Raw genomic sequence first — 10,580 nt, forward strand, 5'->3', positions numbered from 1 at the left:
ATTGTTCGAAGTACCCCACCACTGTGTGAGGAAAAACGCAGCAAGAAGTTCCGACGCAGCCACATAACAACACAGCGGACTCTTAACCCTGCGGTTTTTCACCGCTAGTCAATGAGTCATTTCTGTTTGGTCGGGGTTTCCCAAACTCTGTCCTCGGGTCCCGAAGGGGTGCACATTTTGGTTTTTGCCCTAGCACTGCACAGCTGATTTCAAATGATCAACTAATCATTAAGCTTTGATCATTTGAATCAGCTGTGTAGTGTTAGGGCAAAAACCAAAACGGGGCCCCAGGACTGAGTTTGGGAAGCCCTGGGTTGTTGATTTGTGCTATGAGAGACCCATGGTTAAAATGGCAGTGCATACATTATTTACATTTTACATTTTAGTCATTTAGCAGACGCTCTTATCCAGAGCGACTTACAGTTAGTGAATACATATATATATTTTTTATACTGGCCCCCCGTGGGAATCGAACCCACAACCCTGGCATTGCAAACGCCATGCTCTATCAACTGAGCTACATCCCTGCCGGCCATTCCCTCCCCTACCCTGGACGACGCTGGGCCAATTGTGCGCTGCCCATGAGTCTCCCGGTCGCGGCCGGCTGTGACAGAGCCTGGATTCGAACCAGGATCTCTAGTGGCACAGTTAGCACTGCGATGCAGTGCCTTAGACCACTGCGCCACTCAGGAGACAGGAGACAGGAGACATTATCCGATGTTTCATCACATTTCTGTTAATTTTAAAATGTGAATTACTTTTTAACTTGATTTAAAACATTTCAGTGAAATCTCAGAAATTCCTAAATTGTTTAATTGTCTGTGGTGGGAGAAAAGTACATTTATGAAGTAGGAATTACATTTCCTTTTGTTAAGTATCTCAACTCCTAGTAGACAAAGAGACTGTAATACCCAGAGAGTAGTCAGACATTAGTTTATGAAATATCACAACAGAAATGTTAGACTGGAAACCATGACTACCCAGAGAGCAGGCGCATAACTTGGCCTAGTTAAAGTTGTCTGTTATTCCAATGTGCCTCCGAATCCTCCTGTCTGCATCCCGAGCAGGTCCGAATCTCCCAAGACATTAGATGGAGCTTGTAAGAGTGTTGTTGCTTAGGAACAGAACAGTCTTCCTCCTTACTCAGCAGGTGGTCTGTCTTATGATTGTATTTGATTGGACATACACCACCTTATTCACTCCCAGATCATGTTTATCACTAGTATATGTATTGCTTCAATATGGTAAAATGTTTGCATTCGTGTCTCTGCTTTATATAGGGCCTAACTTTGACCTTATGTCCTATGTATTTACAGCAAACTGTGTCTGTGGCTCGGTGCATTCGGTCAGTAATCCCAGACGAAGTAAAAGGCAGAGGGGACATGGTAAGGAATACTTCACTTGGTAGTTCGTATGCCTGTCTTCGCTGGCTGTTTCTTTTGCATCATTATAAAAACAAGAGTCTGTGCATGTGTTCTAGCTAGGCTAATTCAGATGGATCCCCATCATCGGCAGCAGTGACCCTGCACCATAGAAAATGCATAGGAATGTCTGTTCTAGTGATTCTATTTCTATGGCTACGCCACCGTACAAACGGTCCTCCATAGAGATGCGTTAAATAACTGTTCTACGTGCTGTCCTCATCAATATTCCTCTACATTAGGCTCTCATCCAGAGGTGTGTCTGGCTGCTCTGTGGGAGAGATCCGTGCTGGACCGTGGGTCTCCCCCAGTGTTGTGACTCCTCTTTGCCCAGCAGAGTACTCTCTGTTTGGGAGAGGCCCAGTGCACGGCCCCCCTGTCTTCCTTCTGGGAGAGACCCAGGCTACCCCTGTGTTGTGTCCCCTCTTAGCCCAACAGAGTGCTCTCTGTGTGGGGTAGCGGCCTAGGGCACGGCCCTCCTGTCCTCCTGCTGGGTCTCCATCTGCTGGAGGTTGTTAGACCACCAGATTGATGACGGGACAAGCAGTAAGTGACGGTTACCATGTGAGTGACAGAGGGGTTCTGTACCACCTACTGGCCCGCCTAGTTTAGTTCAGGACGGCTCCTGTTGGGAGGACCGTAATGTCTAGAGGTAGCCTGGTTTATAGGCACGCTTGGATTCTATATCAGTGAATTAATTGAAATGTATTGTCCTTATTTTCTATATGGACTTTTCAATGAATTAATTTAATTTCAGTGTAGTCCCCTGTAGCTCAGTTGGTAGAGCATGGCGCTTGCAACGCCAGGGTTGTGGGTTCGTTTCCCACAGGGGTTGGCCAGTATGAAAATGTATGCACTCATTAACTGTAAGTCGCTCTGGATAAGAGCGTCTGCTAAATGACTAAAATGTAAATGTAAAAATGAAATAGAGCCATAGTGATGTTTTGAGTTGAAATAGGGTTACATTGACCTTAACCTCCCCTAAGTGGCACCCATTGCAGTGCAGCCTGGTTCAAATTGCAACCATGCCTAAGATGCTGTGTTCATCCACACACACAGACAATACTTTCCTTTGCCTTTGATGCCGCCTCCTCCATCTCTCCTCCTCCTCCGTCTCTCCTCTCTGAGTTGTCTGTGACAGCTGCTAAATCCTCTGGGCTCCTGACTAAAGTTAGGTTCCCTCCCAGTTAACCTGATGCTACTGTCCTTTCCTTTTAGATGTTCCCCTCTTTATCATATCATACCTGTCATTTATGTTCTCTTTATCATATCATACCTGTCATTGATGTTCTCTTTATCATATCATACCTGTCATCGATGTTCCCCTTTTAGATGCATGAATATTAAATCTCTCCTGACTGTTTTCAAGCGCCTCCACTCAACAAATCAGGTGATATAAGCTGGAGCGGCTTTCACAAACTGAGAGGTGAGGTGAAAACAATGAATGCTACTGTGCTTTCTACCTTGAAAGGGAAGGGAGACACTGTAATGTTGAGAGGTCTCCTTCTCAAGGAGAACTGAGAGGATAAACTGAGACAGTGATCAGACCAGTGCTATAAGAGGAGAGAAGACTGCTGTGCCATGGCAGACAGGTTGATGAGGTCATGTCTAGATTGGATACAGTTTATGTCAGATTTATGTCAAAAGTAGATTTTTATTTCATTTTATCTAACCCTTTTCTTAACCTTAACCTAATTATCCTAACCTGCTGTGTAAGTTCTCCTATCCTCCTAATCAATTTTGACAAGCTGTATCCTTTCTAGTCAAAACCGGTTGAGGGTGTGGATGTTTTGTTGTACTGTTGGAGGTAAGCAAAGGTACAGTTAGCAAAGGCTTGGCTCTAGAGGAGACAATAGGTAAAGGTGATACCTGGTCAGTTGTACAACTGAATGCATTCAACCGAAATGTGTCTTCCGCATTTAACCCAACCCCTCTGAATCAGAGAGGTGCGGGGGGCTGCCTTAATCCACGTCCACGTCATCGGCGCCCGGGGAGCAGTTGTTGTCGGGGGTTAACGGCCTTACTCAAGGGCAGAGCGGCAGATTTTTCCACCTTGCCGGCTCGGGGATTCGGGTAGCAACGTTATCCAACGTTTCAGAAGTGTCATGGCGTTAAGGACAGGCAGAGGAGGCTGTGGAGGGAAGTAGGAACACGCAAACTGTACTGCAGCAGGAGACATGGTGTAGAACACATGTATTGTAGCCGCAGTCTCTCAGCAGGAGAATGTTTGTGCTCCCACCTCAAGCGGTTGATTTGGCGAGCCCATTTCAGCCTTATCCCTGTACTAGCTTCCTCCCAGGTCCTGTACCATTACCCCCTGTACTCCTCTACCACCTCAGTTTCCTGGCTACCCAGACTATCCTTCCTCTGGCCACGCCCACAGATGTTATTTTCTTCTCTTCAGTGAGTCGGGATCTGAGTACCTGCCCGACCCTTCACCGAATGCCAACACATTCGGGGCCATCTAATTGGTCCAGAAACCAATGGGTTGGGCCAGAGCCAGAACACGTGGGGCAAGCGGTGGTTTGAAAATGCGTAATTGGCTTTGATACTCTGATTGGTTAGAGACGATCCAATCGCTGATTACTTTGTTTTGTACAACGCCCATCGTCACCACAAAGGACTTCAATCCAACAGCCCAGTCCTGTGCCACCTCATGGCCACTGGTCACACTCTCCCTACATGAGCGCGCTCTTTCACGGGCGCTTGCACTGCACAGAACCTAATTAAGGCCTTCATATGCAAATTAGCGTCTCCACAGCTGCTGGCACACAGCCTGGCAGCTCCGCCTCTGGAGCTTTGTCAGGAGGGGAGGATGGTGCTCGGGGTCTTGGTGACGAGGAGGTCTCCTCTCTCTCTCTTTCTCTCTCTCTCTCTCTCTCTCTCTCTCTCTCTCGCCCCATCTCTCTCTCTCTCTCTCTCTCGCCCCATCTCTCTCTCTCTCTCTCTCTCGCCCCATCTCTCTCTCTCTCTCTCTCTCTCTCTCTCTCTCTCTCTCTCTCTCTCTCTCTCGCCCCATCTCTCTCTCTCTCTCTCTCTCGCCCCATCTCTCTCTCTCTCTCTCTCTCTCTCTCTCTCTCTCTCTCTCTCTCTCTCTCTCTCTCTCTCTCGCCCCATCTCTCTCTCTCTCTCTCTCTCTCTCTCTCTCTCTCTCTCTCTCTCTCTCTCTGTAGAACTGCACAGGCCTTATTAGAGAAATATAGAGTGGCATAAGCCTTGACAGTACTGTGTCATTTCAACCAAACTCCAGAATTATCATTGTCATATAGAAATGTATCACCTGAGTAATCAGCCGATCTGGAGTACTTAGACCAGTGGTGGAAAAAGTACCCAATTGTGATACTTGAGTAAAAGTATAGATACCTTAATAGAAAGTTAATCAAGTAAAAGTGAGTCACCCAGTAAAATACTACTTGAGTAAAAGTCTAAAAGTATTTGGTTTTAAATATACTTAAGTGTCAAAAGTAAATGTAATTGCTAAAATATACTTAAGTATCAAAAGTAAAAGCATAAATCATTTAAAATTCCTTATTAATCAAATCAAATTGTATTTGTCACATGCGCCAAATACAACAGGTGAAGGAAGACCTTACTGTGAAATGCTTACTTACAAGCCCTTAACCAACAATGCAGTTTTAAGAAAAATAAGAGTTAAGAAAATATTTACTAAATAAAAAAAAAAGGGAAAAAAAGTAACACAATAAAATAACAATAACGAGGCTATATACAGGAGGTACCGGTACCGAGTCAATATGTTGGGGTACAGGTTAGTCAAGGTAATTGAGGTAATATGTACATGTAGGTAGGGGTAGAGGGGCAAAGCAGACGGCACCATTTTCTTGTTATTGTAATTTACGGATAGCCAGGGGCACACTCCAACACTCAGACATTATTTACAAAATATGCATTTGTGTTTAGTGAGTCCGCCAGGCCAGAGGCAGTAGGGATGGCCACGTGTTCTCTTGATAAGTGCGACAATTTTCCTGTCCTGCTAAGCATTCAGATTGTAACAAGTACTTTTGGTTGTCAGGGAAAATGTATGGAGTAAAAATTACAATATTTTCTTGAGGAATGTGGTGAAGTAAAAGTTGTCAAATATAAATAGTAAAGTAAAGTACATATACCCCAAAAAACTCCTTAAGTAGTACTTTAAAGTATTTTTACTTAAGTACTTTACACCACTGATTTAGACACACTAACAATGAAGTAGACTAGAGGTAGGACGTACTAGACTATAGTCTTCCAAACCTCTGTGTGACTTTCTTCTATTCAGCTACTCAAGTGTCCATAAAAACCTCCCCTTTTCCATTGTGGGTGAATGGAGCTGATATTCGCTCCCCCTCCACTTCCCAGGTCCTGTCTATGCATTGTTGGACTGTCTCCTCTACTCTCCTTTGTCCCGGTGATCTTAATTAGACACCGTGGGCCTGTGCTGCGACCCGAACGCTCTGCCCAATTTAAATCGGAACACATCTCACCAGCCTCCATTATAAGTCTGCCTATTTGGCATTTGGTCTTTGTGCCAGTTGCTCTTAAATTACATGCTGCCAATCCCTGTGGGCACTGGGTAGACTAGACCGAGGATATGGTAGAGATGAGGTGAGGGAGAGGGAGCGAGAAGGGAGAAACATGAGGGGGAAAGAGAGAAAGAAACAAAAGCTAGAGAAGGGCAAAGCCTCATCATCCACCTGACTTCCTATCCACTCTATCTCCAGATGACTTATGCTAAGCACCAGATGAAATCCATTCCTATTCACGTCACCTGATTATCAGAATAAACTTAAAACATTCCTTTGAAAATGTGATTGACCATTTGAAAGGGTTCTAATTAGGTGTCTGCTCTTTTTATATTCTTCTCTTTCTCCAGGGCTCAGAGGACGTATTAGCTACAGTCAGATTCATGCAGGCCCAAGATGAAGTGAACTCAGGCAGGTCTGATCTGAATGGCTCTGGTCTGATTGAATAATAGATTGTCTTTGTGTGGCTGTGTGTTTAAAAGGGGATAACTACACATCCTTTGGAGTGTAATGATTGTAATTACAGCGATGACTGGTCGTGTCAAATATGACATGGTGTACCACTGTAATTAACCTTTATTATCCACAACGACCATGGAGAGGAATGGAATCACACCCTGGAGCTAGCTATCCTCTGTCTCGGGTGTCGGCTGGCGTCGGTGTGTTTCACCTTTGCTGTGGCAGGGACAAGGAGCGTGGAACGCATGGGTGAACACATGGATGGTCCCTGTATGTGTTCCTCCTCTCCACACAGCCCAGGGAACGGAAAGGTATACAGTGCCTTCAGAAAGTATTCACACCAATTTACTTTTTCCACATTGTGTTGTGTTACAAAGTGGGATTAGAATTGATTTAATTGAAAAAAATATACAGTGCTATGAAAAAGTATTTGCCCCCTTTCTAATTTTCTCTACTTTTGCATATTTGTGATACTGAATGTTATCAGATCTTCAACCAAAACCTAATATTAGATAAAGGGAACATAAGTGAACAAATAACACAACAATTACATATTTATTTCATTTATTTCATAAACAATGTTATGCAACACCCAATTCCCCTGTGTGAAAAAGTAATTGCCCCCTTACACTCAATAACTGGCTGTGCCACCTTTAGCTGCAATGACTCCAACCAAATGCTTCCTGTAGTTGTTGATCAGTCTCTCACGTCGCTGTGGAGGAATTTTGACCCACTCTTCCATGCAGAACTGCGTTAACTCAGTGACGTGTGGGTTTTCAAGCATGAACTGCTCGTTTCAAGTCCTGCCACAACATCTCAACTGGGATTAGGTCTGGACTTTGACTAGGCCATTCCAAAACTTCAAATGCGTTGCTTATTAGCAATTTTCATGTAGACTTCGTTGTGTGTTTTGGATCATTGTCTTGCTGCATGACCCAGCTGCGCTTCAGCTTCAGCTCACAGACGGATGGTCTGACATTCTCCTGTAGAATTCTCTGATACAGAGCAGAATTCATGGTTCCTTCTATTAAGGCAAGTCGTCCAGGTCCTGAGGCAGCAAAGCATCCCCAAACCATCACACCACCACCACCATGCTTGACCTTTGGTATTATGTTCTTACTGTGGAATGCAGAGTTTGGTTTTTGCCAGGCATTACTGGAACCATGTCGTCCAAAAAGTTATACTTTTGAATGATCTGTCCATAGAACGTTCTTCCAAGAGTCTTGATGATCATCCAGGTGCTTTTTGGCAAACTTGAGTCAACTTTTTGGACGAGATGGGTCCCATTATGCCTGGCGAAAACAAAACACTGCATTCCACAGTAAGAACATCATACCAAAGGTCAAGCATGGTGGTGGTGGTGTGATGGTTTGGGGATGCTTTGCTGCCTCAGGACCTGGACGACTTGCCTTAATAGAAGGAACCATGAATTCTGCTCTCTCTCTCTCTCTCTCTCTCTCTCTCGCTCTGTCTCTCTCTGTCTCTCTCTGTCTCTCTCTGTCTATCTCTCTCTCTCTCTCTCTCTCTCTCTCTCTCTCTCTCTCTGTCTCTCTCTCTCTCTCTCTCTCTCTCTCTCTCTCTCTCTCTCTCTCTCTCTCTCTCTCTCTCTCTCTCTCTCTCTCTCTGCCTCTCTCTCTCTCTGCCTCTCTCTCTCTCTGTCTCGCTCTCTCTCTCTCTCTGTCTCTCTCTCTCTCTCTCTCTCTCATCCCTCCATCTCTCTCTATGTTCCCTTCCTGAGGACACTACTCTCTCCCCTTCCTACTGCTCTGGGTGGCGGCTTCAAACCTGTCTCTCTCTCCCCCTCTCTTTACTCCCTCCCCCTCTCTCCCCCCTCCCTCTCTCTCTCCATCCCTCCACCGCTCTTCCTGAGGACACTACTCTCTCCTCTACTGCACTGGGTGGTGGCTTTTTCCGTTTAATTAGATTTGTTAAAACAATTTTTGGAGTGCTTTATTCGCTAAAAGCTCTCCGGGGTTAACATCCACACAGCACTTCTGTTCGGCTTCTTTTCACCAATGGAGCATAAATTATTTAAATTATTCCGAATTGTGCGACCTTTTATCTCACCCCCTTTGAAGGCAGCAAATTAAAAATGCAAATGAATTAACTAATTAATATGTAAATGTATTCGTTCCCAGTTCACAATTAGCAATTAAACCTGCAGTGTCTAGAAAGAGCACCGACAAAATTAGCAACTTATTTTTTCATTAGAAAAATAGAAGGCAAGTCCTGGAAAAATGTATTGATGAAATGACTTTGGCTGACAATCACCTGTCCCGGTGCAAACGGAATTAATGGAATGTCATGTAGAAACTGGGGAATCTAAGAAGACGGGTGTCACAAACAAGAAAATGTCTTGTCATTTTGTATATTTCATAACTCAATCAAAAGTGAATTGAAATGTAAGTGAGTGGTAAGGAATGTCTGAGTGTGTGCATGTATGTTGAATTATTAATTTATTTTCCTGTCAAAGTGTGTGAGAGAGTGGAATTACACAAGATGAATGAATGACACATTGACTTCATGTAGCAGAGCTTTTCAGGGCACAGCCATAGGTATGTCACACTAAAGGGACTCCTATGACCATTACCAGAAACCAAGAGGAGTCAAACCTTTGAAATACATGATAAAACACCCTCCTTTCAGTTAGACAACCCTTACATGGCAACACCCTCCTTTCAGTCAAAAACAACCCTTACAAGGCAACACCCTCCTTTCAGTTAGACAACCCTTACACGGCATCACCCTCCTTTCAGTTAGACAACCCTTACACGGCAACACCCTCCTTTCAGTTAGACAACCCTTACATGGCAACACCCTCCTTTCAGTTAGACAACCCTTACACGGCATCACCCTCCTTTCAGTTAGACAACCCTTACATGGCAACACCCTCCTTTCAGTTAGACAACCCTTACAAGGCAACACCCTCCTTTCAGTTAGACAACCCTTACATGGCAACACCCTCCTTTCAGTCAAAAACAACCCTTACACGGCATCACCCTCCTTTCAGTCAAAAACAACCCTTACATGAAAACACCCTCCTTTCAGTTAGACAACCCTTACAAGGCAACACCCTCCTTTCAGTCAAAAATAACCCTTACATGAAAACACCCTAATTTCAGGCAAAGACAACCCTTACAGGAAGCTAAGATACTCTATATACTCTGCCCCACCGTATAATGCCTAATACAAAAAGATGACATCAATCACGTATGCCAGTCTGCTTGCCATGCTTGCCCTGCCTGACTGCCTGACTGACTGTCTTCCCTTCCTCTGCATGAGAAATTGAGAATCTATCCAAACCATCTCCTTTCATCAGATAGATAAGAGGCAGAGGAGGGCGGGGATGCATGAACTACACCTCATTCTAAAGGTTATCACTGATACACAGACCTCGGGGGCATGCTCTAGTCTCTCTGCAGAGATTTCATACGGAGAGAGAGAGTTCACACACACACACACACACACACACACACACACACACACACACACACACGTCGCACCCTCACTGATATTTTATCCATATGAGAACATACACAGTGTGATGTATGGAGATCACTGTACTGTCAGCCCTTTACTCATTACTATAGAGGTCAGCCAGGATAGCAGGGGAGGGATTTCTCTTTTGTCATCCGCAGCACTGTTGCTAATCAGACATTTATTGATTTTTTTTAACAGTTGGGCCTTTTTATCTCTTGTCAGCTTTGAACTTTTGTGTCAAAAATGCCTTTATCTTATTGTTAGGCTACAGTAGTTTATCTAGGCCTTCCTCCTACTATTGCTTGGTACCTCTGCAAAAAGGCTAATCTCACAATCACAAATGCCTTTATGTTCTAGTTACAGCGTTAAACATGATTATTGTGTTTCATTTACTTATATTCAAAGTACTTGTCGTCCCCCGACCATTGACTGTTATATTACCAAAGAAGAAGGATAATACACAGTATTTTATCACTATTTAATATTGTTTTTGAATGTTTGTGTGTGTTGCCTTTAGGTCTGGCTCCTAGTCACGCTATATTCTTTAATTTCTCTCTGGAATTGTATTTTATTACTATGTTTGATTTTAAAAAATGTATTGCATAAAATGTACTTGAATGTGCCGTAATTTGTACCTTAATACACCAGATGTTTGTTCCATTATGTTTAGATTAGGGTCATGTTATAGATTTATGGCCTAATT

This window comes from Coregonus lavaretus (genome assembly GCF_964263955.1).
Source record: "Coregonus lavaretus genome assembly, contig: HAP1_SCAFFOLD_424, whole genome shotgun sequence".
In the NCBI taxonomy this organism is placed as follows: Eukaryota; Metazoa; Chordata; class Actinopteri; order Salmoniformes; family Salmonidae; genus Coregonus; species Coregonus lavaretus.